Consider the following 26599-nt stretch of genomic DNA (forward strand, 5'->3'; position numbering starts at 1 on the left):
GAATTTCTGTCTTGCACTGCCAGCTTAAATGCAATTCTTGAAAGATGACCCAGGTGGGATTCGAACCCAGAGTCATTGACAGACAGTCAGAAACAAACTAAACTGAAAGCAATATCATTAAATTTCCCGTTCTATGCTAATTCTTGGGGATATAGTGTCATATTGAAGTTATCATCCTGAAATGTCTTGCATAGCCCACTTAAATGAAAGCCCTCAAAGATGACCCAATTCCCAGCTCCGGAGGCTGATGCCTTATCCATTAGGCCACTGGGCCTCGTTCACTGATGAATCAAGAGGCATTGACACACAGTCATAAACAAACTAAAAGCAATATCATGAAATTACCAGTTCTATTCTAATTCTTGTGTCTACAGTGAAGTTATAGTCCTTGAATTTCTTTCTTGCACTGCCAGCTTAAATGCAACGCTTGAAAGACGACCCAGGTGGGACTCGAACCCACAATCCTCAGCTCCGAAGGCTGATGCCTTATCCATTAGGCCACTGGGCCTCGTTCACTGGTGAACCCAGAGGCATTGACACATAGTCATAAACAAACTAAAAGCGATATCATGACATTGGGATTCGAACCCAGAGTCATTGACAGACAGTCAGAAACAAACTAAACTGAAAGCAATATCATGAAATTGCCAGTTCTACGCTAATTCTTGGGGCTATAGTGTCATATTGAAGTTATCATCCTGAAATTTCTTGCATAGCCCACTTAAATGAAAGCCCTGGAAGACGACCGAGGTGGGACTTGAACCCACAATTCCCAGCTCCTGAGGCTGATGCCTTATCCATTAGGCCAATGGGCCACATCTGTTAGTGAACCCAGAGGCATTACAGAAAGTCTTATCCGAAGCTGATCTGAGTGAGATTTCAGAAAATTCCCTGTTCTATGATAATTCTCATGACTTGAACCCACAATCTTCAGCTCTGAAGGTTGATGCTTTATCCGTTTGGCCACTGGGTATTTTCCAACAAGCCCACACAGAGGCATTTACAGACCGTCTTATCCAAGCTGAACTGAGTGAGTTTTCAGAAATTTGCCAATTTTATGATTAATCTTGTGGCTATAGTGTCATATTGACATTATCGTCCTAGAATTTCTTCCTTGCACTGCCAACATAAACACCAACCTTGAAAGATGAACCCACAATCCTCAGCTCTGAAGACCGATGCATTAGGCCACTGGGCCTTGTTCACTGGTGAACCCAGAGGCATTGACAGACAGTCAGAAACAAACTAAACTGAAAGAGTTTTCATGAAATTGCTAGTTCTCATGTTCCGTTGGCAGTTCTATGCTAACTCTCATGTTCCTTTGTCACAGCTATTGTGTCTCCTTGCACTTATCATCCTGGTACCTGTTGCGCAGCCAACTTAAATCTAACCTCTCATTGACGACTCAGGTGGTAATTTAATTCACAACCCCCAGCTCCGAAGGTTGATGCCTTATTTATTAGACAACTGGACCTTTTCTCTGATTAAGCCTGAGGTATTCATTAACATTCTGATGCAAGCTAAATTGAAAGTTATTTCAAAAAATGCCAGTTCTATGCTAATTCTTGTGTCTATAGTAAAAGTTCACCATTGAATTTCTTTCTTGCAATCCCAGCGGAAATGCAACTCTTGAATGATGACCCAAGTGGGACTCGAACCCACAATCCTCAGCTCCGAAGGCTGATGCCTTCTCCATTAGGCCACTGGGCCTGGTTCACTGGTAAATAAAGAGGCATTGACAGACAGTCATAAACAAACTAAAAGCAATATCATGAAATTGCCAGTTCTATTCTAATTCTTGTGTCTACAGTGAAGTTATCGTCCTTGAATTTCTTTCTTGCACTGCCAGCTTAAATGCAACGCTTGAAAGATGACCCAGGTGGGACTCGAACCCACAATCCTCAGCTCCGAAGGCTGACGCCTTATCCATTAGGCCACTGGGCCTCGTTCACTGGTGAACCCAGAGGCATTGACACACAGTCATAAACAAACTAAAAGCGATATCATGACATTGGGATTCGAACCCAGAGTCATTGACAGACAGTCAGAAACAAACTAAACTGAAAGCAATATCATGAAATTGCCAGTTCTATGCTAATTCTTGGGGCTATAGTGTCATATTGAAGTTATCATCCTGAAATTTCTTGCATAGCCCACTTAAAGGAAAGCCCTGAAAGACGACTCAGGTGGGACTTGAACCCACAATTCCCAGCTCCAGAGGCTGATGCCTTATCCATTAGGCCACTGGGCCTCGTTCACTGATGAATCAAGAGGCATTGACACACAGTCATAAACAAACTAAAAGCAATATCATGAAATTGCCAGTTCTATTCTAATTCTTGTGTCTACAGTGAAGTTATCGTCCTTGAATTTCTTTCTTGCACTGCCAGCTTAAATGCAACGCTTGAAAGATGACCCAGGTGGGACTCGAACCCACAATCCTCAGCTCCGAAGGCTGATGCCTTATCCATTAGGCCTCGTTCACTGGTGAACCCAGAGGCATTGACACACAGTCATAAATAAACTAAAAGCGATATCATGACATTGGGATTCGAACCCAGAGTCATTGACAGACAGTCAGAAACAAACTAAACTGAAAGCAATATCATGAAATTGCCAGTTCTATGCTAATTCTTGGGGCTATAGTGTCATATTGAAGTTATCATCCTGAAATTTCTTGCATAGCCCACTTAAAGGAAAGCCCTGAAAGACGACCCAGGTGGGACTTGAACCCACAATTCCCAGCTCCGGAGGCTGATGCCTTATCCATTAGGCCAATGGGCCACATCTTTTAGTGAACCCAGAGGCATTACAGAAAGTCTTATCCGAAGCTGATCTGAGTGAGATTTCAGAAAATTCCCTGTTCTATGATAATTCTCATGACTTGAACCCACAATCTTCAGCTCTGAAGGTTGATGCTTTATCCGTTTGGCCACTGGGTATTTTCCAACAAGCCCACACAGAGGCATTTACAGACCGTCTTATCCAAGCTGAACTGAGTGAGTTTTCAGAAATTTGCCAATTTTATGATTAATCTTGTGGCTATAGTGTCATATTGACGTTATCGTCCTAAAATTTCTTCCTTGCACTGCCAACATAAACACCAACCTTGAAAGATGAACCCACAATCCTCAGCTCTGAAGACCGATGCATTAGGCCACTGGGCCTTGTTCACTGGTGAACCCAGAGGCATTGACAGACAGTCAGAAACAAACTAAACTGAAAGAGTTTTCATGAAATTGCTAGTTCTCATGTTCCGTTGGCAGTTCTATGCTAACTCTCATGTTCCTTTGTCACAGCTATTGTGTCTCCTTGCACTTAACATCCTGGTACCTGTTGCGCAGCCAACTTAATTCTAACCTCTCATTGACGACTCAGGTGGTAATTTAATTCACAACCCCCAGCTCCGAAGGTTGATGCCTTATCCATTAGGCCACTGGGCCTCGTTCACTGATGAATCAAGAGGCATTTACACACAGTCATAAACAAACTAAAAGCAATATCATGAAATTACCAGTTCTATTCTAATTCTTGTGTCTACAGTGAAGTTATAGTCCTTGATTTTCTTTCTTGCACTGCCAGCTTAAATGCAACGCTTGAAAGACGACCCAGGTGGGACTCGAACCCACAATCCTCAGCTCCGAAGGCTGATGCCTTATCCATTAGGCCACTGGGCCTCGTTCACTGGTGAACCCAGAGGCATTGACACACAGTCATAAATAAACTAAAAGCGATATCATGACATTGGGATTCGAACCCAGAGTCATTGACAGACAGTCAGAAACAAACTAAACTGAAAGCAATATCATGAAATTGCCAGTTCTACGCTAATTCTTGTGGCTATAGTGTCATATTGAAGTTATCATCCTGAAATTTCTTGCATAGCCCACTTAAAGGAAAGCCCTGAAAGACGACCCAGGTGGGACTTGAACCCACAATTCCCAGCTCCGGAGGCTGATGCCTTATCCATTAGGCCAATGGGCCACATCTGTTAGTGAACCCAGAGGCATTACACAAAGTCTTATCCGAAGCTGATCTGAGTGAGATTTCAGAAAATTCCCTGTTCTATGATAATTCTCATGACTTGAACCCACAATCTTCAGCTCTGAAGGTTGATGCTTTATCCGTTTGGCCACTGGGTATTTTCCAACAAGCCCACACAGAGGCATTTACAGACCGTCTTATCCAAGCTGAACTGAGTGAGTTTTCAGAAATTTGCCAATTTTATGATTAATCTTGTGGCTATAGTGTCATATTGAAGTTATCGTCCTAGAATTTCTTCCTTGCACTGCCAACATAAACACCAACCTTGAAAGATGAACCCACAATCCTCAGCTCTGAAGACCGATGCATTAGGCCACTGGGCCTTGTTCACTGGTGAACCCAGAGGCATTGACAGACAGTCAGAAACAAACTAAACTGAAAGAGTTTTCATGAAATTGCTAGTTCTCATGTTCCGTTGGCAGTTCTATGCTAACTCTCATGTTCCTTTGTCACAGCTATTGTGTCTCCTTGCACTTAACATCCTGGTACCTGTTGCGCAGCCAACTTAATTCTAACCTCTCATTGACGACTCAGGTGGTAATTTAATTCACAACCCCCAGCTCCGAAGGTTGATGCCTTATTTATTAGACAACTGGACCTTTTCTCTGATTAAGCCTGAGGTATTCATTAAAATTCTGATGCAAGCTAAATTGAAAGTTATTTCAAAAAATGCCAGTTCTATGCTAATTCTTGTGTATATAGTAAAAGTTCACCATTGAATTTCTTTCTTGCAATGCCAGCTGAAATGCAACTCTTGAATGATGACCCAAGTGGGACTCGAACCCACAATCCTCAGCTCCGAAGGCTGATGCCTTATCCATTAGGCCACTGGGCCTCGTTCACTGGTGAACCCAGAGGCATTGACACACAGTCATAAACAAACTAAAAGCGATATCATGACATTGCCAGTTCTATGCTAATTCTTATGTCTACAATGAAGATATCGTCCTTGAATTTCTGTCTTGCACTGCCAGCTTAAATGCAATTCTTGAAAGATGACCCAGGTGGGATTCGAACCCAGAGTCATTGACAGACAGTCAGAAACAAACTAAACTGAAAGCAATATCATTAAATTTCCCGTTCTATGCTAATTCTTGGGGATATAGTGTCATATTGAAGTTATCATCCTGAAATGTCTTGCATAGCCCACTTAAATGAAAGCCCTCAAAGATGACCCAGGTGGGACTTGAACCCACAATTCCCAGCTCCGGAGGCTGATGCCTTATCCATTAGGCCACTGGGCCTCGTTCACTGATGAATCAAGAGGCATTGACACACAGTCATAAACAAACTAAAAGCAATATCATGAAATTACCAGTTCTATTCTAATTCTTGTGTCTACAGTGAAGTTATAGTCCTTGAATTTCTTTCTTGCACTGCCAGCTTAAATGCAACGCTTGAAAGACGACCCAGGTGGGACTCGAACCCACAATACTCAGCTCCGAAGGCTGATGCCTTATCCATTAGGCCACTGGGCCTCGTTCACTGGTGAACCCAGAGGCATTGACACATAGTCATAAACAAACTAAAAGCGATATCATGACATTGGGATTCGAACCCAGAGTCATTGACAGACAGTTAGAAACAAACTAAACTGAAAGCAATATCATTAAATTTCCCGTTCTATGCTAATTCTTGGGGATATAGTGTCATATTGAAGTTATCATCCTGAAATGTCTTGCATAGCCCACTTAAATGAAAGCCCTCAAAGATGACCCAGGTGGGACTTGAACCCACAATTCCCAGCTCCGGAGGCTGATGCCTTATCCATTAGGCCACTGGGCCTCGTTCACTGATGAATCAAGAGGCATTGACACACAGTCATAAACAAACTAAAAGCAATATCATGAAATTGCCAGTTCTATTCTAATTCTTGTGTCTATAGTAAAAGTTCACCATTGAATTTCTTTCTTGCAATCCCAGCGGAAATGCAACTCTTGAATGATAACCCAAGTGGGACTCGAACCCACAATCCTCAGCTCCGAAGGCTGATGCCTTCTCCATTAGGCCACTGGGCCTGGTTCACTGGTAAATAAAGAGGCATTGACAGACAGTCATAAACAAACTAAAAGCAATATCATGAAATTGCCAGTTCTATTCTAATTCTTGTGTCTACAGTGAAGTTATCGTCCTTGAATTTCTTTCTTGCACTGCCAGCTTAAATGCAACGCTTGAAAGATGACCCAGGTGGGACTCGAACCCACAATCCTCAGCTCCGAAGGCTGATGCCTTATCCATTAGGCCACTGGGCCTCGTTCACTGGTGAACCCAGAGGCATTGACACACAGTCATAAACAAACTAAAAGCGATATCATGACATTGGGATTCGAACCCAGAGTCATTGACAGACAGTCAGAAACAAACTAAACTGAAAGCAATATCATGAAATTGCCAGTTCTATGCTAATTCTTGGGGCTATAGTGTCATATTGAAGTTATCATCCTGAAATTTCTTGCATAGCCCACTTAAAGGAAAGCCCTGAAAGACGACCCAGGTGGGACTTGAACCCACAATCTTCAGCTCTGAAGGTTGATGCTTTATCCGTTTGGCCACTGGGTATTTTCCAACAAGCCCACACAGAGGCATTTACAGACCGTCTTATCCAAGCTGAACTGAGTGAGTTTTCAGAAATTTGCCAATTTTATGATTAATCTTGTGGCTATAGTGTCATATTGAAGTTATCGTCCTAGAATTTCTTCCTTGCACTGCCAACATAAACACCAACCTTGAAAGATGAACCCACAATCCTCAGCTCTGAAGACCGATGCATTAGGCCACTGGGCCTTGTTCACTGGTGAACCCAGAGGCATTGACAGACAGTCAGAAACAAACTAAACTGAAAGAGTTTTCATGAAATTGCTAGTTCTCATGTTCCGTTGGCAGTTCTATGCTAACTCTCATGTTCCTTTGTCACAGCTATTGTGTCTCCTTGCACTTAACATCCTGGTACCTGTTGCGCAGCCAACTTAATTCTAACCTCTCATTGACGACTCAGGTGGTAATTTAATTCACAACCCCCAGCTCCGAAGGTTGATGCCTTATTTATTAGACAACTGTACCTTTTCTCTGATTAAGCCTGAGGTATTCATTAACATTCTGATGCAAGCTAAATTGAAAGTTATTTCAAAAAATGCCAGTTCTATGCTAATTCTTGTGTATATAGTAAAAGTTCACCATTGAATTTCTTTCTTGCAATGCCAGCTGAAATGCAACTCTTGAATGATGACCCAAGTGGGACTCGAACCCACAATCCTCAGCTCCGAAGGCTGATGCCTTATCCATTAGGCCACTGGGCCTCGTTCACTGGTGATCCCAGAGGCATTGACACACAGTCATAAACAAACTAAAAGCGATATCATGACATTGCCAGTTCTATGCTAATTCTTATGTCTACAATGAAGATATCGTCCTTGAATTTCTGTCTTGCACTGCCAGCTTAAATGCAATTCTTGAAAGATGACCCAGGTGGGATTCGAACCCAGAGTCATTGACAGACAGTCAGAAACAAACTAAACTGAAAGCAATATCATGAAATTGCCAGTTCTACGCTAATTCTTGGGGCTATAGTGTCATATTGAAGTTATCATCCTGAAATTTCTTGCATAGCCCACTTAAATGAAAGCCCTGGAAGACGACCGAGGTGGGACTTGAACCCACAATTCCCAGCTCCTGAGGCTGATGCCTTATCCATTAGGCCAATGGGCCACATCTGTTAGTGAACCCAGAGGCATTAGTATTAGAAGTTATAGTCCTTGAATTTCTTTCTTGCACTGCCAGCTTAAATGCAACGCTTGAAAGACGACCCAGGTGGGACTCGAACCCACAATACTCAGCTCCGAAGGCTGATGCCTTATCCATTAGGCCACTGGGCCTCGTTCACTGGTGAACCCAGAGGCATTGACACATAGTCATAAACAAACTAAAAGCGATATCATGACATTGGGATTCGAACCCAGAGTCATTGACAGACAGTTAGAAACAAACTAAACTGAAAGCAATATCATTAAATTTCCCGTTCTATGCTAATTCTTGGGGCTATAGTGTCATATTGAAGTTTTCATCCTGAAATTTCTTGCATAGCCCACTTAAAGGAAAGCCCTGAAAGACGACCCAGGTGGGACTTGAACCCACAATCTTCAGCTCTGAAGGTTGATGCTTTATCCGTTTGGCCACTGGGTATTTTCCAACAAGCCCACACAGAGGCATTTACAGACCGTCTTATCCAAGCTGAACTGAGTGAGTTTTCAGAAATTTGCCAATTTTATGATTAATCTTGTGGCTATAGTGTCATATTGAAGTTATCGTCCTAGAATTTCTTCCTTGCACTGCCAACATAAACACCAACCTTGAAAGATGAACCCACAATCCTCAGCTCTGAAGACCGATGCATTAGGCCACTGGGCCTTGTTCACTGGTGAACCCAGAGGCATTGACAGACAGTCAGAAACAAACTAAACTGAAAGAGTTTTCATGAAATTGCTAGTTCTCATGTTCCGTTGGCAGTTCTATGCTAACTCTCATGTTCCTTTGTCACAGCTATTGTGTCTCCTTGCACTTAACATCCTGGTACCTGTTGCGCAGCCAACTTAATTCTAACCTCTCATTGACGACTCAGGTGGTAATTTAATTCACAACCCCCAGCTCCGAAGGTTGATGCCTTATTTATTAGACAACTGGACCTTTTCTCTGATTAAGCCTGAGGTATTCATTAACATTCTGATGCAAGCTAAATTGAAAGTTATTTCAAAAAATGCCAGTTCTATGCTAATTCTTGTGTATATAGTAAAAGTTCACCATTGAATTTCTTTCTTGCAATGCCAGCTGAAATGCAACTCTTGAATGATGACCCAAGTGGGACTCGAACCCACAATCCTCAGCTCCGAAGGCTGATGCCTTATCCATTAGGCCACTGGGCCTCGTTCACTGGTGATCCCAGAGGCATTGACACACAGTCATAAACAAACTAAAAGCGATACCATGACATTGCCAGTTCTATGCTAATTCTTATGTCTACAATGAAGATATCGTCCTTGAATTTCTGTCTTGCACTGCCAGCTTAAATGCAATTCTTGAAAGATGACCCAGGTGGGATTCGAACCCAGAGTCATTGACAGACAGTCAGAAACAAACTAAACTGAAAGCAATATCATTAAATTTCCCGTTCTATGCTAATTCTTGGGGATATAGTGTCATATTGAAGTTATCATCCTGAAATGTCTTGCATAGCCCACTTAAATGAAAGCCCTCAAAGATGACCCAGGTGGGACTTGAACCCACAATTCCCAGCTCCGGAGGCTGATGCCTTATCCATTAGGCCACTGGGCCTCGTTCACTGATGAATCAAGAGGCATTGACACACAGTCATAAACAAACTAAAAGCAATATCATGAAATTACCAGTTCTATTCTAATTCTTGTGTCTACAGTGAAGTTATAGTCCTTGAATTTCTTTCTTGCACTGCCAGCTTAAATGCAACGCTTGAAAGACGACCCAGGTGGGACTCGAACCCACAATACTCAGCTCCGAAGGCTGATGCCTTATCCATTAGGCCACTGGGCCTCGTTCACTGGTGAACCCAGAGGCATTGACACATAGTCATAAACAAACTAAAAGCGATATCATGACATTGGGATTCGAACCCAGAGTCATTGACAGACAGTCAGAAACAAACTAAACTGAAAGCAATATCATGAAATTGCCAGTTCTACGCTAATTCTTGGGGCTATAGTGTCATATTGAAGTTATCATCCTGAAATTTCTTGCATAGCCCACTTAAATAAAAGCCCTGGACGACGACCGAGGTGGGACTTGAACCCACAATTCCCAGCTCCTGAGGCTGATGCCTTATCCATTAGGCCAATGGGCCACATCTGTTAGTGAACCCAGAGGCATTACAGAAAGTCTTATCCGAAGCTGATCTGAGTGAGATTTCAGAAAATTCCCTGTTCTATGATAATTCTCATGACTTGAACCCACAATCTTCAGCTCTGAAGGTTGATGCTTTATCCGTTTGGCCACTGGGTATTTTCCAACAAGCCCACACAGAGGCATTTACAGACCGTCTTATCCAAGCTGAACTGAGTGAGTTTTCAGAAATTTGCCAATTTTATGATTAATCTTGTGGCTATAGTGTCATATTGACGTTATCGTCCTAGAATTTCTTCCTTGCACTGCCAACATAAACACCAACCTTGAAAGATGAACCCACAATCCTCAGCTCTGAAGACCGATGCATTAGGCCACTGGGCCTTGTTCACTGGTGAACCCAGAGGCATTGACAGACAGTCAGAAACAAACTAAACTGAAAGAGTTTTCATGAAATTGCTAGTTCTCATGTTCCGTTGGCAGTTCTATGCTAACTCTCATGTTCCTTTGTCACAGCTATTGTGTCTCCTTGCACTTATCATCCTGGTACCTGTTGCGCAGCCAACTTAAATCTAACCTCTCATTGACGACTCAGGTGGTAATTTAATTCACAACCCCCAGCTCCGAAGGTTGATGCCTTATTTATTAGACAACTGGACCTTTTCTCTGATTAAGCCTGAGGTATTCATTAACATTCTGATGCAAGCTAAATTGAAAGTTATTTCAAAAAATGCCAGTTCTATGCTAATTCTTGTGTCTATAGTAAAAGTTCACCATTGAATTTCTTTCTTGCAATCCCAGCGGAAATGCAACTCTTGAATGATGACCCAAGTGGGACTCGAACCCACAATCCTCAGCTCCGAAGGCTGATGCCTTCTCCATTAGGCCACTGGGCCTGGTTCACTGGTAAATAAAGAGGCATTGACAGACAGTCATAAACAAACTAAAAGCAATATCATGAAATTGCCAGTTCTATTCTAATTCTTGTGTCTACAGTGAAGTTATCGTCCTTGAATTTCTTTCTTGCACTGCCAGCTTAAATGCAACGCTTGAAAGATGACCCAGGTGGGACTCGAACCCACAATCCTCAGCTCCGAAGGCTGATGCCTTATCCATTAGGCCACTGGGCCTCGTTCACTGGTGAACCCAGAGGCATTGACACACAGTCATAAATAAACTAAAAGCGATATCATGACATTGGGATTCGAACCCAGAGTCATTGACAGACAGTCAGAAACAAACTAAACTGAAAGCAACATCATGAAATTGCCAGTTCTATGCTAATTCTTGGGGCTATAGTGTCATATTGAAGTTATCATCCTGAAATTTCTTGCATAGCCCACTTAAAGGAAAGCCCTGAAAGACGACCCAGGTGGGACTTGAACCCACAATTCCCAGCTCCGGAGGCTGATGCCTTATCCATTAGGCCAATGGGCCACATCTGTTAGTGAACCCAGAGGCATTACAGAAATTCTTATCCGAAGCTGATCTGAGTGAGATTTCCGAAAATTCCCTGTTCTATGATAATTCTCATGACTTGAACCCACAATCTTCAGCTCTGAAGGTTGATGCTTTATCCGTTTGGCCACTGGGTATTTTCCAACAAGCCCACACAGAGGCATTTACAGACCGTCTTATCCAAGCTGAACTGAGTGAGTTTTCAGAAATTTGCCAATTTTATGATTAATCTTGTGGCTATAGTGTCATATTGACGTTATCGTCCTAGAATTTCTTCCTTGCACTGCCAACATAAACACCAACCTTGAAAGATGAACCCACAATCCTCAGCTCTGAAGACCGATGCATTAGGCCACTGGGCCTTGTTCACTGGTGAACCCAGAGGCATTGACAGACAGTCAGAAACAAACTAAACTGAAAGAGTTTTCATGAAATTGCTAGTTCTCATGTTCCGTTGGCAGTTCTATGCTAACTCTCATGTTCCTTTGTCACAGCTATTGTGTCTCCTTGCACTTAACATCCTGGTACCTGTTGCGCAGCCAACTTAATTCTAACCTCTCATTGACGACTCAGGTGGTAATTTAATTCACAACCCCCAGCTCCGAAGGTTGATGCCTTATTTATTAGACAACTGGACCTTTTCTCTGATTAAGCCTGAGGTATTCATTAACATTCTGATGCAAGCTAAATTGAAAGTTATTTCAAAAAATGCCAGTTCTATGCTAATTCTTGTGTATATAGTAAAAGTTCACCATTGAATTTCTTTCTTGCAATGCCAGCTGAAATGCAACTCTTGAATGATGACCCAAGTGGGACTCGAACCCACAATCCTCAGCTCCGAAGGCTGATGCCTTATCCATTAGGCCACTGGGCCTCGTTCACTGGTGAACCCAGAGGCATTGACACACAGTCATAAACAAACTAAAAGCGATATCATGACATTGCCAGTTCTATGCTAATTCTTATGTCTACAATGAAGATATCGTCCTTGAATTTCTGTCTTGCACTGCCAGCTTAAATGCAATTCTTGAAAGATGACCCAGGTGGGATTCGAACCCAGAGTCATTGACAGACAGTCAGAAACAAACTAAACTGAAAGCAATATCATTAAATTTCCCGTTCTATGCTAATTCTTGGGGATATAGTGTCATATTGAAGTTATCATCCTGAAATGTCTTGCATAGCCCACTTAAATGAAAGCCCTCAAAGATGACCCAGGTGGGACTTGAACCCACAATTCCCAGCTAATTTAATTCACAACCCCCAGCTCCGAAGGTTGATGCCTTATTTATTAGACAACTGGACCTTTTCTCTGATTAAGCCTGAGGTATTCATTAACATTCTGATGCAAGCTAAATTGAAAGTTATTTCAAAAAATGCCAGTTCTATGCTAATTCTTGTGTATATAGTAAAAGTTCACCATTGAATTTCTTTCTTGCAATGCCAGCTGAAATGCAACTCTTGAATGATGACCCAAGTGGGACTCGAACCCACAATCCTCAGCTCCGAAGGCTGATGCCTTATCCATTAGTCCACTGGGCCTCGTTCACTGGTGAACCCAGAGGCATTGACACACAGTCATAAACAAACTAAAAGCGATATCATGACATTGCCAGTTCTATGCTAATTCTTATGTCTACAATGAAGATATCGTCCTTGAATTTCTGTCTTGCACTGCCAGCTTAAATGCTGATGCCTTATCCATTAGGCCACTGGGCCTCGTTCACTGATGAATCAAGAGGCATTGACACACAGTCATAAACAAACTAAAAGCAATATCATGAAATTACCAGTTCTATTCTAATTCTTGTGTCTACAGTGAAGTTATAGTCCTTGAATTTCTTTCTTGCACTGCCAGCTTAAATGCAACGCTTGAAAGACGACCCAGGTGGGACTCGAACCCACAATCCTCAGCTCCGAAGGCTGATGCCTTATCCATTAGGCCACTGGGCCTCGTTCACTGGTGAACCCAGAGGCATTGACACATAGTCATAAACAAACTAAAAGCGATATCATGACATTGGGATTCGAACCCAGAGTCATTGACAGACAGTCAGAAACAAACAAAACTGAAAGCAATATCATGAAATTGCCAGTTCTACGCTAATTCTTGGGGCTATAGTGTCATATTGAAGTTATCATCCTGAAATTTCTTGCATAGCCCACTTAAATGAAAGCCCTGGAAGACGACCGAGGTGGGACTTGAACCCACAATTCCCAGCTCCTGAGGCTGATGCCTTATCCATTAGGCCAATGGGCCACATCTGTTAGTGAACCCAGAGGCATTACAGAAAGTCTTATCCGAAGCTGATCTGAGTGAGATTTCAGAAAATTCCCTGTTCTATGATAATTCTCATGACTTGAACCCACAATCTTCAGCTCTGAAGGTTGATGCTTTATCCGTTTGGCCACTGGGTATTTTCCAACAAGCCCACACAGAGGCATTTACAGACCGTCTTATCCAAGCTGAACTGAGTGAGTTTTCAGAAATTTGCCAATTTTATGATTAATCTTGTGGCTATAGTGTCATATTGAAGTTATCGTCCTAGAATTTCTTCCTTGCACTGCCAACATAAACACCAACCTTGAAAGATGAACCCACAATCCTCAGCTCTGAAGACCGATGCATTAGGCCACTGGGCCTTGTTCACTGGTGAACCCAGAGGCATTGACAGACAGTCAGAAACAAACTAAACTGAAAGAGTTTTCATGAAATTGCTAGTTCTCATGTTCCGTTGGCAGTTCTATGCTAACTCTCATGTTCCTTTGTCACAGCTATTGTGTCTCCTTGCACTTAACATCCTGGTACCTGTTGCGCAGCCAACTTAATTCTAACCTCTCATTGACGACTCAGGTGGTAATTTAATTCACAACCCCCAGCTCCGAAGGTTGATGCCTTATTTATTAGACAACTGGACCTTTTCTCTGATTAAGCCTGAGGTATTCATTAACATTCTGATGCAAGCTAAATTGAAAGTTATTTCAAAAAATGCCAGTTCTATGCTAATTCTTGTGTATATAGTAAAAGTTCACCATTGAATTTCTTTCTTGCAATGCCAGCTGAAATGCAACTCTTGAATGATGACCCAAGTGGGACTCGAACCCACAATCCTCAGCTCCGAAGGCTGATGCCTTATCCATTAGGCCACTGGGCCTCGTTCACTGGTGATCCCAGAGGCATTGACACACAGTCATAAACAAACTAAAAGCGATATCATGACATTGCCAGTTCTATGCTAATTCTTATGTCTACAATGAAGATATCGTCCTTGAATTTCTGTCTTGCACTGCCAGCTTAAATGCAATTCTTGAAAGATGACCCAGGTGGGATTCGAACCCAGAGTCATTGACAGACAGTCAGAAACAAACTAAACTGAAAGCAATATCATTAAATTTCCCGTTCTATGCTAATTCTTGGGGATATAGTGTCATATTGAAGTTATCATCCTGAAATGTCTTGCATAGCCCACTTAAATGAAAGCCCTCAAAGATGACCCAGGTGGGACTTGAACCCACAATTCCCAGCTCCGGAGGCTGATGCCTTATCCATTAGGCCACTGGGCCTCGTTCACTGATGAATCAAGAGGCATTGACACACAGTCACAAACAAACTAAAAGCAATATCATGAAATTACCAGTTCTATTCTAATTCTTGTGTCTACAGTGAAGTTATAGTCCTTGAATTTCTTTCTTGCACTGCCAGCTTAAATGCAACGCTTGAAAGACTACCCAGGTGGGACTCGAACCCACAATACTCAGCTCCGAAGGCTGATGCCTTATCCATTAGGCCACTGGGCCTCTTTCACTGGTGAACCCAGAGGCATTGACACATAGTCATAAACAAACTAAAAGCGATATCATGACATTGGGATTCGAACCCAGAGTCATTGACAGACAGTCAGAAACAAACTAAACTGAAAGCAATATCATGAAATTGCCAGTTCTACGCTAATTCTTGGGGCTATAGTGTCATATTGAAGTTATCATCCTGAAATTTCTTGCATAGCCCACTTAAATGAAAGCCCTGGAAGACGACCGAGGTGGGACTTGAACCCACAATTCCCAGCTCCTGAGGCTGATGCCTTATCCATTAGGCCAATGGGCCACATCTGTTAGTGAACCCAGAGGCATTACAGAAAGTCTTATCCGAAGCTGATCTGAGTGAGATTTCAGAAAATTCCCTGTTCTATGATAATTCTCATGACTTGAACCCACAATCTTCAGCTCTGAAGGTTGATGCTTTATCCGTTTGGCCACTGGGTATTTTCCAACAAGCCCACACAGAGGCATTTACAGACCGTCTTATCCAAGCTGAACTGAGTGAGTTTTCAGAAATTTGCCAATTTTATGATTAATCTTGTGGCTATAGTGTCATATTGACATTATCGTCCTAGAATTTCTTCCTTGCACTGCCAACATAAACACCAACCTTGAAAGATGAACCCACAATCCTCAGCTCTGAAGACCGATGCATTAGGCCACTGGGCCTTGTTCACTGGTGAACCCAGAGGCATTGACAGACAGTCAGAAACAAACTAAACTGAAAGAGTTTTCATGAAATTGCTAGTTCTCATGTTCCGTTGGCAGTTCTATGCTAACTCTCATGTTCCTTTGTCACAGCTATTGTGTCTCCTTGCACTTATCATCCTGGTACCTGTTGCGCAGCCAACTTAAATCTAACCTCTCATTGACGACTCAGGTGGTAATTTAATTCACAACCCCCAGCTCCGAAGGTTGATGCCTTATTTATTAGACAACTGGACCTTTTCTCTGATTAAGCCTGAGGTATTCATTAACATTCTGATGCAAGCTAAATTGAAAGTTATTTCAAAAAATGCCAGTTCTATGCTAATTCTTGTGTCTATAGTAAAAGTTCACCATTGAATTTCTTTCTTGCAATCCCAGCGGAAATGCAACTCTTGAATGATGACCCAAGTGGGACTCGAACCCACAATCCTCAGCTCCGAAGGCTGATGCCTTCTCCATTAGGCCACTGGGCCTGGTTCACTGGTAAATAAAGAGGCATTGACAGACAGTCATAAACAAACTAAAAGCAATATCATGAAATTGCCAGTTCTATTCTAATTCTTGTGTCTACAGTGAAGTTATCGTCCTTGAATTTCTTTCTTGCACTGCCAGCTTAAATGCAACGCTTGAAAGATGACCCAGGTGGGACTCGAACCCACAATCCTCAGCTCCGAAGGCTGATGCCTTATCCATTAGGCCACTGGGCCTCGTTCACTGGTGAACCCAGAGGCATTGACACACAGTCATAAACAAACTAAAAGCGATATCATGACATTGGGATTCGAACCCAGAGTCATTGACAGACAGTCAGAAACAAACTAAACTGAAAGCAATATCATGAAATTGCCAGTTATATGCTAATTCTTGGGGCTATAGTGTCATATTGAAGTTATCATCCTGAAATTTCTTGCATAGCCCAATTAAAGGAAAGCCCTGAAAGACGACCCAGGTGGGACTTGAACCCACAATTCCCAGCTCCGGAGGCTGATGCCTTATCCTTTAGGCCACTGGGCCTCGTTCACTGATGAATCAAGAGGCATTGACAGACAGTCATAAACAAACTAAAAGCAATATCATGAAATTGCCAGTTCTATTCTAATTCTTGTGTCTACAGTGAAGTTATCGTCCTTGAATTTCTTTCTTGCACTGCCAGCTTAAATGCAACGCTTGAAAGATGACCCAGGTGGGACTCGAACCCACAATCCTCAGCTCCGAAGGCTGATGCCTTATCCATTAGGCCACTGGGCCTCGCTCACTGGTAAACCCAGAGGCATTGACACACAGTCATAAACAAACTAAAAGCGATATCATGACATTGGGATTCGAACCCAGAGTCATTGACAGACAGTCAGAAACAAACTAAACTGAAAGCAATATCATGAAATTGCCAGTTCTATGCTAATTCTTGGGGCTATAGTGTCATATTGAAGTTATCATCCTGAAATTTCTTGCATAGCCCACTTAAAGGAAAGCCCTGAAAGACGACCCAGGTGGGACTTGAACCCACAATTCCCAGCTCCGGAGGCTGATGCCTTATCCATTAGGCCAATGGGCCACATCTGTTAGTGAACCCAGAGGCATTACAGAAAGTCTTATCCGAAGCTGATCTGAGTGAGATTTCAGAAAATTCCCTGTTCTATGATAATTCTTATGACTTGAACCCACAATCTTCAGCTCTGAAGGTTGATGCTTTATCCGTTTGGCCACTGGGTATTTTCCAACAAGCCCACACAGAGGCATTTACAGACCGTCTTATCCAAGCTGAACTGAGTGAGTTTTCAGAAATTTGCCAATTTTATGATTAATCTTGTGGCTATAGTGACATATTGACGTTATCGTCCTAGAATTTCTTCCTTGCACTGCCAACATAAACACCAACCTTGAAAGATGAACCCACAATCCTCAGCTCTGAAGACCGATGCATTAGGCCACTGGGCCTTGTTCACTGGTGAACCCAGAGGCATTGACAGACAGTCAGAAACAAACTAAACTGAAAGAGTTTTCATGAAATTGCTAGTTCTCATGTTCCGTTGGCAGTTCTATGCTAACTCTCATGTTCCTTTGTCACAGCTATTGTGTCTCCTTGCACTTAACATCCTGGTACCTGTTGCGCAGCCAACTTAAATCTAACCTCTCATTGACGACTCAGGTGGTAATTTAATTCACAACCCCCAGCTCCGAAGGTTGATGTCTTATTTATTAGACAACTGGACCTTTTCTCTGATTAAGCCTGAGGTATTCATTAACATTCTGATGCAAGCTAAATTGAAAGTTATTTCAAAAAATGCCAGTTCTATGCTAATTCTTGTGTCTATAGTAAAAGTTCACCATTGAATTTCTTTCTTGCAATGCCAGCGGAAATGCAACTCTTGAATGATGACCCAAGTGGGACTCGAACCCACAATCCTCAGCTCCGAAGGCTGATGCCTTCTCCATTAGGCCACTAGGCCTGGTTCACTGGTAAATAAAGAGGCATTGACAGACAGTCATAAACAAACTAAAAGCAATATCATGAAATTGCCAGTTCTATTCTAATTCTTGTGTCTACAGTGAATTTATCGTCCTTGAATTTCTTTCTTGCACTGCCAGCTTAAATGCAACGCTTGAAAGATGACCCAGGTGGAACTCAAACCCACAATCCTCAGCTCCGAAGGCTGATGCCTTATCCATTAGGCCACTGGGCCTCGTTCACTGGTGAACCCAGAGGCATTGACACACAGTCATAAACAAACTAAAAGCGATATCATGACATTGGGATTCGAACCCAGAGTCATTGACAGACAGTCAGAAACAAACTAAACTGAAAGCAATATCATGAAATTGCCAGTTCTATGCTAATTCTTGGGGCTATAGTGTCATATTGAAGTTATCATCCTGAAATTTCTTGCATAGCCCACTTAAAGGAAAGCCCTGAAAGACGACCCAGGTGGGACTTGAACCCACAATTCCCAGCTCCGGAGGCTGATGCCTTAACCATTAGGCCAATGGGCCACATCTGTTAGTGAACCCAGAGGCATTACAGAAAGTCTTATCCGAAGCTGATCTGAGTGAGATTTCAGAAAATTCCCTGTTCTATGATAATTCTCATGACTTGAACCCACAATCTTCAGCTCTGAAGGTTGATGCTTTATCCGTTTGGCCACTAGGTATTTTCCAACAAGCCCACACAGAGGCATTTACAGACCGTCTTATCCAAGCTGAACTGAGTGAGTTTGCCAAGTTCAATATCATTAAATTTCCCGTTCTATGCTAATTCTTGGGGATATAGTGTCATATTGAAGTTATCATCCTGAAATGTCTTGCATAGCCCACTTAAATGAAAGCCCTCAAAGATGACCCAGGTGGGACTTGAACCCACAATTCCCAGCTCCGGAGGCTGATGCCTTATCCATTAGGCCACTGGGCCTCGTTCACTGATGAATCAAGAGGCATTGACACACAGTCATAAACAAACTAAAAGCAATATCATGAAATTACCAGTTCTATTCTAATTCTTGTGTCTACAGTGAAGTTATAGTCCTTGAATTTCTTTCTTGCACTGCCAGCTTAAATGCAACGCTTGAAAGACGACCCAGGTGGGACTCGAACCCACAATCCTCAGCTCCGAAGGCTGATGCCTTATCCATTAGGCCACTGGGCCTCGTTCACTGGTGAACCCAGAGGCATTGACACATAGTCATAAACAAACTAAAAGCGATATCATGACATTGGGATTCGAACCCAGAGTCATTGACAGACAGTCAGAAACAAACTAAACTGAAAGCAATATCATGAAATTGCCAGTTCTACGCTAATTCTTGGGGCTATAGTGTCATATTGAAGTTATCATCCTGAAATTTCTTGCATAGCCCACTTAAATGAAAGCCCTGAAAGACGACCGAGGTGGGACTTGAACCCACAATTCCCAGCTCCTGAGGCTGATGCCTTATCCATTAGGCCAATGGGCCACATCTGTTAGTGAACCCAGAGGCATTACAGAAAGTCTTATCCGAAGCTGATCTGAGTGATATTTCAGAAAATTCCCTGTTCTATGATAATTCTCATGACTTGAACCCACAATCTTCAGCTCTGAAGGTTGATGCTTTATCCGTTTGGCCACTGGGTATTTTCCAACAAGCCCACACAGAGGCATTTACAGACCGTCTTATTCAAGCTGAACTGAGTGAGTTTTCAGAAATTTGCCAATTTTATGATTAATCTTGTGGCTATAGTGTCATATTGACATTATCGTCCTAGAATTTCTTCCTTGCACTGCCAACATAAACACCAACCTTGAAAGATGAACCCACAATCCTCAGCTCTGAAGACCGATGCATTAGGCCACTGGGCCTTGTTCACTGGTGAACCCAGAGGCATTGACAGACAGTCAGAAACAAACTAAACTGAAAGAGTTTTCATGAAATTGCTAGTTCTCATGTTCCGTTGGCAGTTCTATGCTAACTCTCATGTTCCTTTGTCACAGCTATTGTGTCTCCTTGCACTTATCATCCTGGTACCTGTTGCGCAGCCAACTTAAATCTAACCTCTCATTGACGACTCAGGTGGTAATTTAATTCACAACCCCCAGCTTCGAAGGTTGATGCCTTATTTATTAGACAACTGGACCTTTTCTCTGATTAAGCCTGAGGTATTCATTAACATTCTGATGCAAGCTAAATTGAAAGTTATTTCAAAAAATGCCAGTTCTATGCTAATTCTTGTGTCTATAGTAAAAGTTCACCATTGAATTTCTTTCTTGCAATCCCAGCGGAAATGCAACTCTTGAATGATGACCCAAGTGGGACTCGAACCCACAATCCTCAGCTCCGAAGGCTGATGCCTTCTCCATTAGGCCACTGGGCCTGGTTCACTGGTAAATAAAGAGGCATTGACAGACAGTCATAAACAAACTAAAAGCAATATCATGAAATTGCCAGTTCTATTCTAATTCTTGTGTCTACAGTGAAGTTATCGTCCTTGAATTTCTTTCTTGCACTGCCAGCTTAAATGCAACGCATGAAAGATGACCCAGGTGGGACTCGAACCCACAATCCTCAGCTCCGAAGGCTGATGCCTTATCCATTAGGCCACTGGGCCTCGTTCACTGGTAAACCCAGAGGCATTGACACACAGTCATAAACAAACTAAAAGCGATATCATGACATTGGGATTCGAACCCAGAGTCATTGACAGACAGTCAGAAACAAACTAAACTGAAAGCAATATCATGAAATTGCCAGTTCTATGCTAATTCTTGGGGCTATAGTGTCATATTGAAGTTATCATCCTGAAATTTCTTGCATAGCCCACTTAAAGGAAAGCCCTGAAAGACCCCCCAGGTGGGACTTGAACCCACAATTCCCAGCTCCGGAGGCTGATGCCTTATCCATTAGGCCAATGGGCCACATCTGTTAGTGAACCCAGAGGCATTACAGAAAGTCTTATCCGAAGCTGATCTGAGTGAGATTTCAGAAAATTCCCTGTTCTATGATAATTCTCATGACTTGAACCCACAATCTTCAGCTCTGAAGGTTGATGCTTTATCCGTTTGGCCACTGGGTATTTTCCAACAAGCCCACACAGAGGCATTTACAGACCGTCTTATCCAAGCTGAACTGAGTGAGTTTGCCAAGTTCAATATCATTAAATTTCCCGTTCTATGCTAATTCTTGGGGATATAGTGTCATATTGAAGTTATCATCCTGAAATGTCTTGCATAGCCCACTTAAATGAAAGCCCTCAAAGATGACCCAGGTGGGACTTGAACCCACAATTCCCAGCTCCGGAGGCTGATGCCTTATCCATTAGGCCACTGGGCCTCGTTCACTGATGAATCAAGAGGCATTGACACACAGTCATAAACAAACTAAAAGCAATATCATGAAATTACCAGTTCTATTCTAATGTCTACAGTGAAGTTATAGTACTTGAATTTCTTTCTTGCACTGCCAGCTTAAATGCAACACTTGAAAGACGACCCAGGTGGGACTCGAACCCACAATCCTCAGCTCCGAAGGCTGATGCCTTATCCATTAGGCCACTGGGCCTCGTTCACTGGTGAACCCAGAGGCATTGACACATAGTCATAAACAAACTAAAAGCGATATCATGACATTGGGATTCGAACCCAGAGTCATTGACAGACAGTCAGAAACAAACTAAACTGAAAGCAATATCATGAAATTGCCAGTTCTACGCTAATTCTTGGGGCTATAGTGTCATATTGAAGTTATCATCCTGAAATTTCTTGCATAGCCCACTTAAATGAAAGCCCTGAAAGACGACCGAGGTGGGACTTGAACCCACAATTCCCAGCTCCTGAGGCTGATGCCTTATCCATTAGGCCAATGGGCCACATCTGTTAGTGAACCCAGAGGCATTACAGAAAGTCTTATCCGAAGCTGATCTGAGTGATATTTCAGAAAATTCCCTGTTCTATGATAATTCTCATGACTTGAACCCACAATCTTCAGCTCTGAAGGTTGATGCTTTATCCGTTTGGCCACTGGGTATTTTCCAACAAGCCCACACAGAGGCATTTACAGACCGTCTTATCCAAGCTGAACTGAGTGAGTTTTCAGAAATTTGCCAATTTTATGATTAATCTTGTGGCTATAGTGTCATATTGACATTATCGTCCTAGAATTTCTTCCTTGCACTGCCAACATAAACACCAACCTTGAAAGATGAACCCACAATCCTCAGCTCTGAAGACCGATGCATTAGGCCACTGGGCCTTGTTCACTGGTGAACCCAGAGGCATTGACAGACAGTCAGAAACAAACTAAACTGAAAGAGTTTTCATGAAATTGCTAGTTCTCATGTTCCGTTGGCAGTTCTATGCTAACTCTCATGTTCCTTTGTCACAGCTATTGTGTCTCCTTGCACTTATCATCCTGGTACCTGTTGCGCAGCCAACTTAAATCTAACCTCTCATTGACGACTCAGGTGGTAATTTAATTCACAACCCCCAGCTTCGAAGGTTGATGCCTTATTTATTAGACAACTGGACCTTTTCTCTGATTAAGCCTGAGGTATTCATTAACATTCTGATGCAAGCTAAATTGAAAGTTATTTCAAAAAATGCCAGTTCTATGCTAATTCTTGTGTCTATAGTAAAAGTTCACCATTGAATTTCTTTCTTGCAATCCCAGCGGAAATGCAACTCTTGAATGATGACCCAAGTGGGACTCGAACCCACAATCCTCAGCTCCGAAGGCTGATGCCTTCTCCATTAGGCCACTGGGCCTGGTTCACTGGTAAATAAAGAGGCATTGACAGACAGTCATAAACAAACTAAAAGCAATATCATGAAATTGCCAGTTCTATTCTAATTCTTGTGTCTACAGTGAAGTTATCGTCCTTGAATTTCTTTCTTGCACTGCCAGCTTAAATGCAACGCTTGAAAGATGACCCAGGTGGAACTCAAACCCACAATCCTCAGCTCCGAAGGCTGACGCCTTATCCATTAGGCCACTGGGCCTCGTTCACTGGTGAACCCAGAGGCATTGACACACAGTCATAAACAAACTAAAAGCGATATCATGACATTGGGATTCGAACCCAGAGTCATTGACAGACAGTCAGAAACAAACTAAACTGAAAGCAATATCATGAAATTGCCAGTTCTATGCTAATTCTTGGGGCTATAGTGTCATATTGAAGTTATCATCCTGAAATTTATTGCATAGCCCACTTAAATGAAAGCCCTGGAAGACGACCGAGGTGGGACTTGAACCCACAATTCCCAGCTCCTGAGGCTGATGCCTTATCCATTAGGCCAATGGGCCACATCTGTTAGTGAACCCAGAGGCATTACAGAAAGTCTTATCCGAAGCTGATCTGAGTGAGATTTCAGAAAATTCCCTGTTCTATGATAATTCTCATGACTTGAACCCACAATCTTCAGCTCTGAAGGTTGATGCTTTATCCGTTTGGCCACTGGGTATTTTCCAACAAGCCCACACAGAGGCATTTACAGACCGTCTTATCCAAGCTGAACTGAGTGAGTTTTCAGAAATTTGCCAATTTTATGATTAATCTTGTGGCTATAGTGACATATTGACGTTATCGTCCTAGAATTTCTTCCTTGCACTGCCAACATAAACACCAACCTTGAAAGATGAACCCACAATCCTCAGCTCTGAAGACCGATGCATTAGGCCACTGGGCCTTGTTCACTGGTGAACCCAGAGGCATTGACAGACAGTCAGAAACAAACTAAACTGAAAGAGTTTTCATGAAATTGCTAGTTCTCATGTTCCGTTGGCAGTTCTATGCTAACTCTCATGTTCCTTTGTCACAGCTATTGTGTCTCCTTGCACTTAACATCCTGGTACCTGTTGCGCAGCCAACTTAAATCTAACCTCTCATTGACGACTCAGGTGGTAATTTAATTCACAACCCCCAGCTCCGAAGGTTGATGTCTTATTTATTAGACAACTGGACCTTTTCTCTGATTAAGCCTGAGGTATTCATTAACATTCTGATGCAAGCTAAATTGAAAGTTATTTCAAAAAATGCCAGTTCTATGCTAATTCTTGTGTCTATAGTAAAAGTTCACCATTGAATTTCTTTCTTGCAATGCCAGCGGAAATGCAACTCTTGAATGATGACCCAAGTGGGACTCGAACCCACAATCCTCAGCTCCGAAGGCTGATGCCTTCTCCATTAGGCCACTAGGCCTGGTTCACTGGTAAATAAAGAGGCATTGACAGACAGTCATAAACAAACTAAAAGCAATATCATGAAATTGCCAGTTCTATTCTAATTCTTGTGTCTACAGTGAATTTATCGTCCTTGAATTTCTTTCTTGCACTGCCAGCTTAAATGCAACGCTTGAAAGATGACCCAGGTGGAACTCAAACCCACAATCCTCAGCTCCGAAGGCTGATGCCTTATCCATTAGGCCACTGGGCCTCGTTCACTGGTGAACCCAGAGGCATTGACACACAGTCATAAACAAACTAAAAGCGATATCATGACATTGGGATTCGAACCCAGAGTCATTGACAGACAGTCAGAAACAAACTAAACTGAAAGCAATATCATGAAATTGCCAGTTCTATGCTAATTCTTGGGGCTATAGTGTCATATTGAAGTTATCATCCTGAAATTTCTTGCATAGCCCACTTAAAGGAAAGCCCTGAAAGACGACCCAGGTGGGACTTGAACCCACAATTCCCAGCTCCGGAGGCTGATGCCTTAACCATTAGGCCAATGGGCCACATCTGTTAGTGAACCCAGAGGCATTACAGAAAGTCTTATCCGAAGCTGATCTGAGTGAGATTTCAGAAAATTCCCTGTTCTATGATAATTCTCATGACTTGAACCCACAATCTTCAGCTCTGAAGGTTGATGCTTTATCCGTTTGGCCACTAGGTATTTTCCAACAAGCCCACACAGAGGCATTTACAGACCGTCTTATCCAAGCTGAACTGAGTGAGTTTGCCAAGTTCAATATCATTAAATTTCCCGTTCTATGCTAATTCTTGGGGATATAGTGTCATATTGAAGTTATCATCCTGAAATGTCTTGCATAGCCCACTTAAATGAAAGCCCTCAAAGATGACCCAGGTGGGACTTGAACCCACAATTCCCAGCTCCGGAGGCTGATGCCTTATCCATTAGGCCACTGGGCCTCGTTCACTGATGAATCAAGAGGCATTGACACACAGTCATAAACAAACTAAAAGCAATATCATGAAATTACCAGTTCTATTCTAATTCTTGTGTCTACAGTGAAGTTATAGTCCTTGAATTTCTTTCTTGCACTGCCAGCTTAAATGCAACGCTTGAAAGACGACCCAGGTGGGACTCGAACCCACAATCCTCAGCTCCGAAGGCTGATGCCTTATCCATTAGGCCACTGGGCCTCGTTCACTGGTGAACCCAGAGGCATTGACACATAGTCATAAACAAACTAAAAGCGATATCATGACATTGGGATTCGAACCCAGAGTCATTGACAGACAGTCAGAAACAAACTAAACTGAAAGCAATATCATGAAATTGCCAGTTCTACGCTAATTCTTGGGGCTATAGTGTCATATTGAAGTTATCATCCTGAAATTTCTTGCATAGCCCACTTAAATGAAAGCCCTGAAAGACGACCGAGGTGGGACTTGAACCCACAATTCCCAGCTCCTGAGGCTGATGCCTTATCCATTAGGCCAATGGGCCACATCTGTTAGTGAACCCAGAGGCATTACAGAAAGTCTTATCCGAAGCTGATCTGAGTGATATTTCAGAAAATTCCCTGTTCTATGATAATTCTCATGACTTGAACCCACAATCTTCAGCTCTGAAGGTTGATGCTTTATCCGTTTGGCCACTGGGTATTTTCCAACAAGCCCACACAGAGGCATTTACAGACCGTCTTATCCAAGCTGAACTGAGTGAGTTTTCAGAAATTTGCCAATTTTATGATTAATCTTGTGGCTATAGTGTCATATTGATATTATCGTCCTAGAATTTCTTCCTTGCACTGCCAACATAAACACCAACCTTGAAAGATGAACCCACAATCCTCAGCTCTGAAGACCGATGCATTAGGCCACTGGGCCTTGTTCACTGGTGAACCCAGAGGCATTGACAGACAGTCAGAAACAAACTAAACTGAAAGAGTTTTCATGAAATTGCTAGTTCTCATGTTCCGTTGGCAGTTCTATGCTAACTCTCATGTTCCTTTGTCACAGCTATTGTGTCTCCTTGCACTTATCATCCT

At 42.5% G+C, this 26599-nt stretch overlaps 39 non-coding genes across 39 annotated transcripts; all 39 read right to left on the reverse strand.

Moving 5' to 3' along the window:
* Nucleotides 1-435: 435 nt before the first annotated feature.
* On the reverse strand, nt 436-508 carry trnar-ucg (transfer RNA arginine (anticodon UCG)). The gene has a single exon. It is a non-coding gene; the product is annotated as a tRNA-Arg (tRNA).
* Nucleotides 509-1637: 1129 nt separating this feature from the next.
* Nucleotides 1638-1710, reverse strand: trnar-ucg (transfer RNA arginine (anticodon UCG)). Its single transcript has one exon. It is a non-coding gene; the product is annotated as a tRNA-Arg (tRNA).
* Nucleotides 1711-1871: 161 nt separating this feature from the next.
* trnar-ucg (transfer RNA arginine (anticodon UCG)) lies at nt 1872-1944 on the reverse strand. Its single transcript has one exon. It is a non-coding gene; the product is annotated as a tRNA-Arg (tRNA).
* Nucleotides 1945-2178: 234 nt separating this feature from the next.
* Nucleotides 2179-2251, reverse strand: trnaq-cug (transfer RNA glutamine (anticodon CUG)). Its single transcript has one exon. It is a non-coding gene; the product is annotated as a tRNA-Gln (tRNA).
* Nucleotides 2252-3604: 1353 nt separating this feature from the next.
* Nucleotides 3605-3677, reverse strand: trnar-ucg (transfer RNA arginine (anticodon UCG)). The gene has a single exon. It is a non-coding gene; the product is annotated as a tRNA-Arg (tRNA).
* Nucleotides 3678-4806: 1129 nt separating this feature from the next.
* trnar-ucg (transfer RNA arginine (anticodon UCG)) lies at nt 4807-4879 on the reverse strand. Its single transcript has one exon. It is a non-coding gene; the product is annotated as a tRNA-Arg (tRNA).
* A 336-nt stretch (nt 4880-5215) lies between these two features.
* trnar-ccg (transfer RNA arginine (anticodon CCG)) lies at nt 5216-5288 on the reverse strand. Its single transcript has one exon. It is a non-coding gene; the product is annotated as a tRNA-Arg (tRNA).
* Nucleotides 5289-5449: 161 nt separating this feature from the next.
* Nucleotides 5450-5522, reverse strand: trnar-ucg (transfer RNA arginine (anticodon UCG)). Its single transcript has one exon. It is a non-coding gene; the product is annotated as a tRNA-Arg (tRNA).
* Nucleotides 5523-5756: 234 nt separating this feature from the next.
* Nucleotides 5757-5829, reverse strand: trnar-ccg (transfer RNA arginine (anticodon CCG)). The gene has a single exon. It is a non-coding gene; the product is annotated as a tRNA-Arg (tRNA).
* A 160-nt stretch (nt 5830-5989) lies between these two features.
* trnar-ucg (transfer RNA arginine (anticodon UCG)) lies at nt 5990-6062 on the reverse strand. The gene has a single exon. It is a non-coding gene; the product is annotated as a tRNA-Arg (tRNA).
* Nucleotides 6063-6223: 161 nt separating this feature from the next.
* trnar-ucg (transfer RNA arginine (anticodon UCG)) lies at nt 6224-6296 on the reverse strand. Its single transcript has one exon. It is a non-coding gene; the product is annotated as a tRNA-Arg (tRNA).
* Nucleotides 6297-7267: 971 nt separating this feature from the next.
* On the reverse strand, nt 7268-7340 carry trnar-ucg (transfer RNA arginine (anticodon UCG)). Its single transcript has one exon. It is a non-coding gene; the product is annotated as a tRNA-Arg (tRNA).
* A 503-nt stretch (nt 7341-7843) lies between these two features.
* On the reverse strand, nt 7844-7916 carry trnar-ucg (transfer RNA arginine (anticodon UCG)). The gene has a single exon. It is a non-coding gene; the product is annotated as a tRNA-Arg (tRNA).
* Nucleotides 7917-8887: 971 nt separating this feature from the next.
* Nucleotides 8888-8960, reverse strand: trnar-ucg (transfer RNA arginine (anticodon UCG)). Its single transcript has one exon. It is a non-coding gene; the product is annotated as a tRNA-Arg (tRNA).
* A 336-nt stretch (nt 8961-9296) lies between these two features.
* Nucleotides 9297-9369, reverse strand: trnar-ccg (transfer RNA arginine (anticodon CCG)). The gene has a single exon. It is a non-coding gene; the product is annotated as a tRNA-Arg (tRNA).
* A 161-nt stretch (nt 9370-9530) lies between these two features.
* trnar-ucg (transfer RNA arginine (anticodon UCG)) lies at nt 9531-9603 on the reverse strand. The gene has a single exon. It is a non-coding gene; the product is annotated as a tRNA-Arg (tRNA).
* A 1129-nt stretch (nt 9604-10732) lies between these two features.
* Nucleotides 10733-10805, reverse strand: trnar-ucg (transfer RNA arginine (anticodon UCG)). The gene has a single exon. It is a non-coding gene; the product is annotated as a tRNA-Arg (tRNA).
* A 161-nt stretch (nt 10806-10966) lies between these two features.
* On the reverse strand, nt 10967-11039 carry trnar-ucg (transfer RNA arginine (anticodon UCG)). Its single transcript has one exon. It is a non-coding gene; the product is annotated as a tRNA-Arg (tRNA).
* Nucleotides 11040-12168: 1129 nt separating this feature from the next.
* On the reverse strand, nt 12169-12241 carry trnar-ucg (transfer RNA arginine (anticodon UCG)). Its single transcript has one exon. It is a non-coding gene; the product is annotated as a tRNA-Arg (tRNA).
* Nucleotides 12242-13247: 1006 nt separating this feature from the next.
* Nucleotides 13248-13320, reverse strand: trnar-ucg (transfer RNA arginine (anticodon UCG)). The gene has a single exon. It is a non-coding gene; the product is annotated as a tRNA-Arg (tRNA).
* A 1129-nt stretch (nt 13321-14449) lies between these two features.
* On the reverse strand, nt 14450-14522 carry trnar-ucg (transfer RNA arginine (anticodon UCG)). Its single transcript has one exon. It is a non-coding gene; the product is annotated as a tRNA-Arg (tRNA).
* A 336-nt stretch (nt 14523-14858) lies between these two features.
* Nucleotides 14859-14931, reverse strand: trnar-ccg (transfer RNA arginine (anticodon CCG)). The gene has a single exon. It is a non-coding gene; the product is annotated as a tRNA-Arg (tRNA).
* Nucleotides 14932-16294: 1363 nt separating this feature from the next.
* On the reverse strand, nt 16295-16367 carry trnar-ucg (transfer RNA arginine (anticodon UCG)). The gene has a single exon. It is a non-coding gene; the product is annotated as a tRNA-Arg (tRNA).
* A 161-nt stretch (nt 16368-16528) lies between these two features.
* trnar-ucg (transfer RNA arginine (anticodon UCG)) lies at nt 16529-16601 on the reverse strand. Its single transcript has one exon. It is a non-coding gene; the product is annotated as a tRNA-Arg (tRNA).
* Nucleotides 16602-16835: 234 nt separating this feature from the next.
* On the reverse strand, nt 16836-16908 carry trnar-ccg (transfer RNA arginine (anticodon CCG)). Its single transcript has one exon. It is a non-coding gene; the product is annotated as a tRNA-Arg (tRNA).
* Nucleotides 16909-17069: 161 nt separating this feature from the next.
* trnar-ucg (transfer RNA arginine (anticodon UCG)) lies at nt 17070-17142 on the reverse strand. Its single transcript has one exon. It is a non-coding gene; the product is annotated as a tRNA-Arg (tRNA).
* A 1129-nt stretch (nt 17143-18271) lies between these two features.
* On the reverse strand, nt 18272-18344 carry trnar-ucg (transfer RNA arginine (anticodon UCG)). The gene has a single exon. It is a non-coding gene; the product is annotated as a tRNA-Arg (tRNA).
* A 468-nt stretch (nt 18345-18812) lies between these two features.
* Nucleotides 18813-18885, reverse strand: trnar-ccg (transfer RNA arginine (anticodon CCG)). Its single transcript has one exon. It is a non-coding gene; the product is annotated as a tRNA-Arg (tRNA).
* Nucleotides 18886-19227: 342 nt separating this feature from the next.
* Nucleotides 19228-19300, reverse strand: trnar-ccg (transfer RNA arginine (anticodon CCG)). Its single transcript has one exon. It is a non-coding gene; the product is annotated as a tRNA-Arg (tRNA).
* Nucleotides 19301-19461: 161 nt separating this feature from the next.
* trnar-ucg (transfer RNA arginine (anticodon UCG)) lies at nt 19462-19534 on the reverse strand. Its single transcript has one exon. It is a non-coding gene; the product is annotated as a tRNA-Arg (tRNA).
* A 1129-nt stretch (nt 19535-20663) lies between these two features.
* Nucleotides 20664-20736, reverse strand: trnar-ucg (transfer RNA arginine (anticodon UCG)). The gene has a single exon. It is a non-coding gene; the product is annotated as a tRNA-Arg (tRNA).
* A 161-nt stretch (nt 20737-20897) lies between these two features.
* On the reverse strand, nt 20898-20970 carry trnar-ucg (transfer RNA arginine (anticodon UCG)). The gene has a single exon. It is a non-coding gene; the product is annotated as a tRNA-Arg (tRNA).
* A 649-nt stretch (nt 20971-21619) lies between these two features.
* Nucleotides 21620-21692, reverse strand: trnar-ccg (transfer RNA arginine (anticodon CCG)). Its single transcript has one exon. It is a non-coding gene; the product is annotated as a tRNA-Arg (tRNA).
* A 155-nt stretch (nt 21693-21847) lies between these two features.
* On the reverse strand, nt 21848-21920 carry trnar-ucg (transfer RNA arginine (anticodon UCG)). The gene has a single exon. It is a non-coding gene; the product is annotated as a tRNA-Arg (tRNA).
* Nucleotides 21921-23049: 1129 nt separating this feature from the next.
* On the reverse strand, nt 23050-23122 carry trnar-ucg (transfer RNA arginine (anticodon UCG)). Its single transcript has one exon. It is a non-coding gene; the product is annotated as a tRNA-Arg (tRNA).
* A 1363-nt stretch (nt 23123-24485) lies between these two features.
* Nucleotides 24486-24558, reverse strand: trnar-ucg (transfer RNA arginine (anticodon UCG)). Its single transcript has one exon. It is a non-coding gene; the product is annotated as a tRNA-Arg (tRNA).
* Nucleotides 24559-25026: 468 nt separating this feature from the next.
* On the reverse strand, nt 25027-25099 carry trnar-ccg (transfer RNA arginine (anticodon CCG)). The gene has a single exon. It is a non-coding gene; the product is annotated as a tRNA-Arg (tRNA).
* Nucleotides 25100-25441: 342 nt separating this feature from the next.
* Nucleotides 25442-25514, reverse strand: trnar-ccg (transfer RNA arginine (anticodon CCG)). Its single transcript has one exon. It is a non-coding gene; the product is annotated as a tRNA-Arg (tRNA).
* Nucleotides 25515-25675: 161 nt separating this feature from the next.
* trnar-ucg (transfer RNA arginine (anticodon UCG)) lies at nt 25676-25748 on the reverse strand. Its single transcript has one exon. It is a non-coding gene; the product is annotated as a tRNA-Arg (tRNA).
* Between the last annotated feature and the right edge of the window lie 851 nt (nt 25749-26599).

The sequence above is a fragment of the Carassius gibelio genome, chromosome B13, assembly GCF_023724105.1.
Source record: "Carassius gibelio isolate Cgi1373 ecotype wild population from Czech Republic chromosome B13, carGib1.2-hapl.c, whole genome shotgun sequence".
Taxonomy (NCBI): Eukaryota; Metazoa; Chordata; class Actinopteri; order Cypriniformes; family Cyprinidae; genus Carassius; species Carassius gibelio.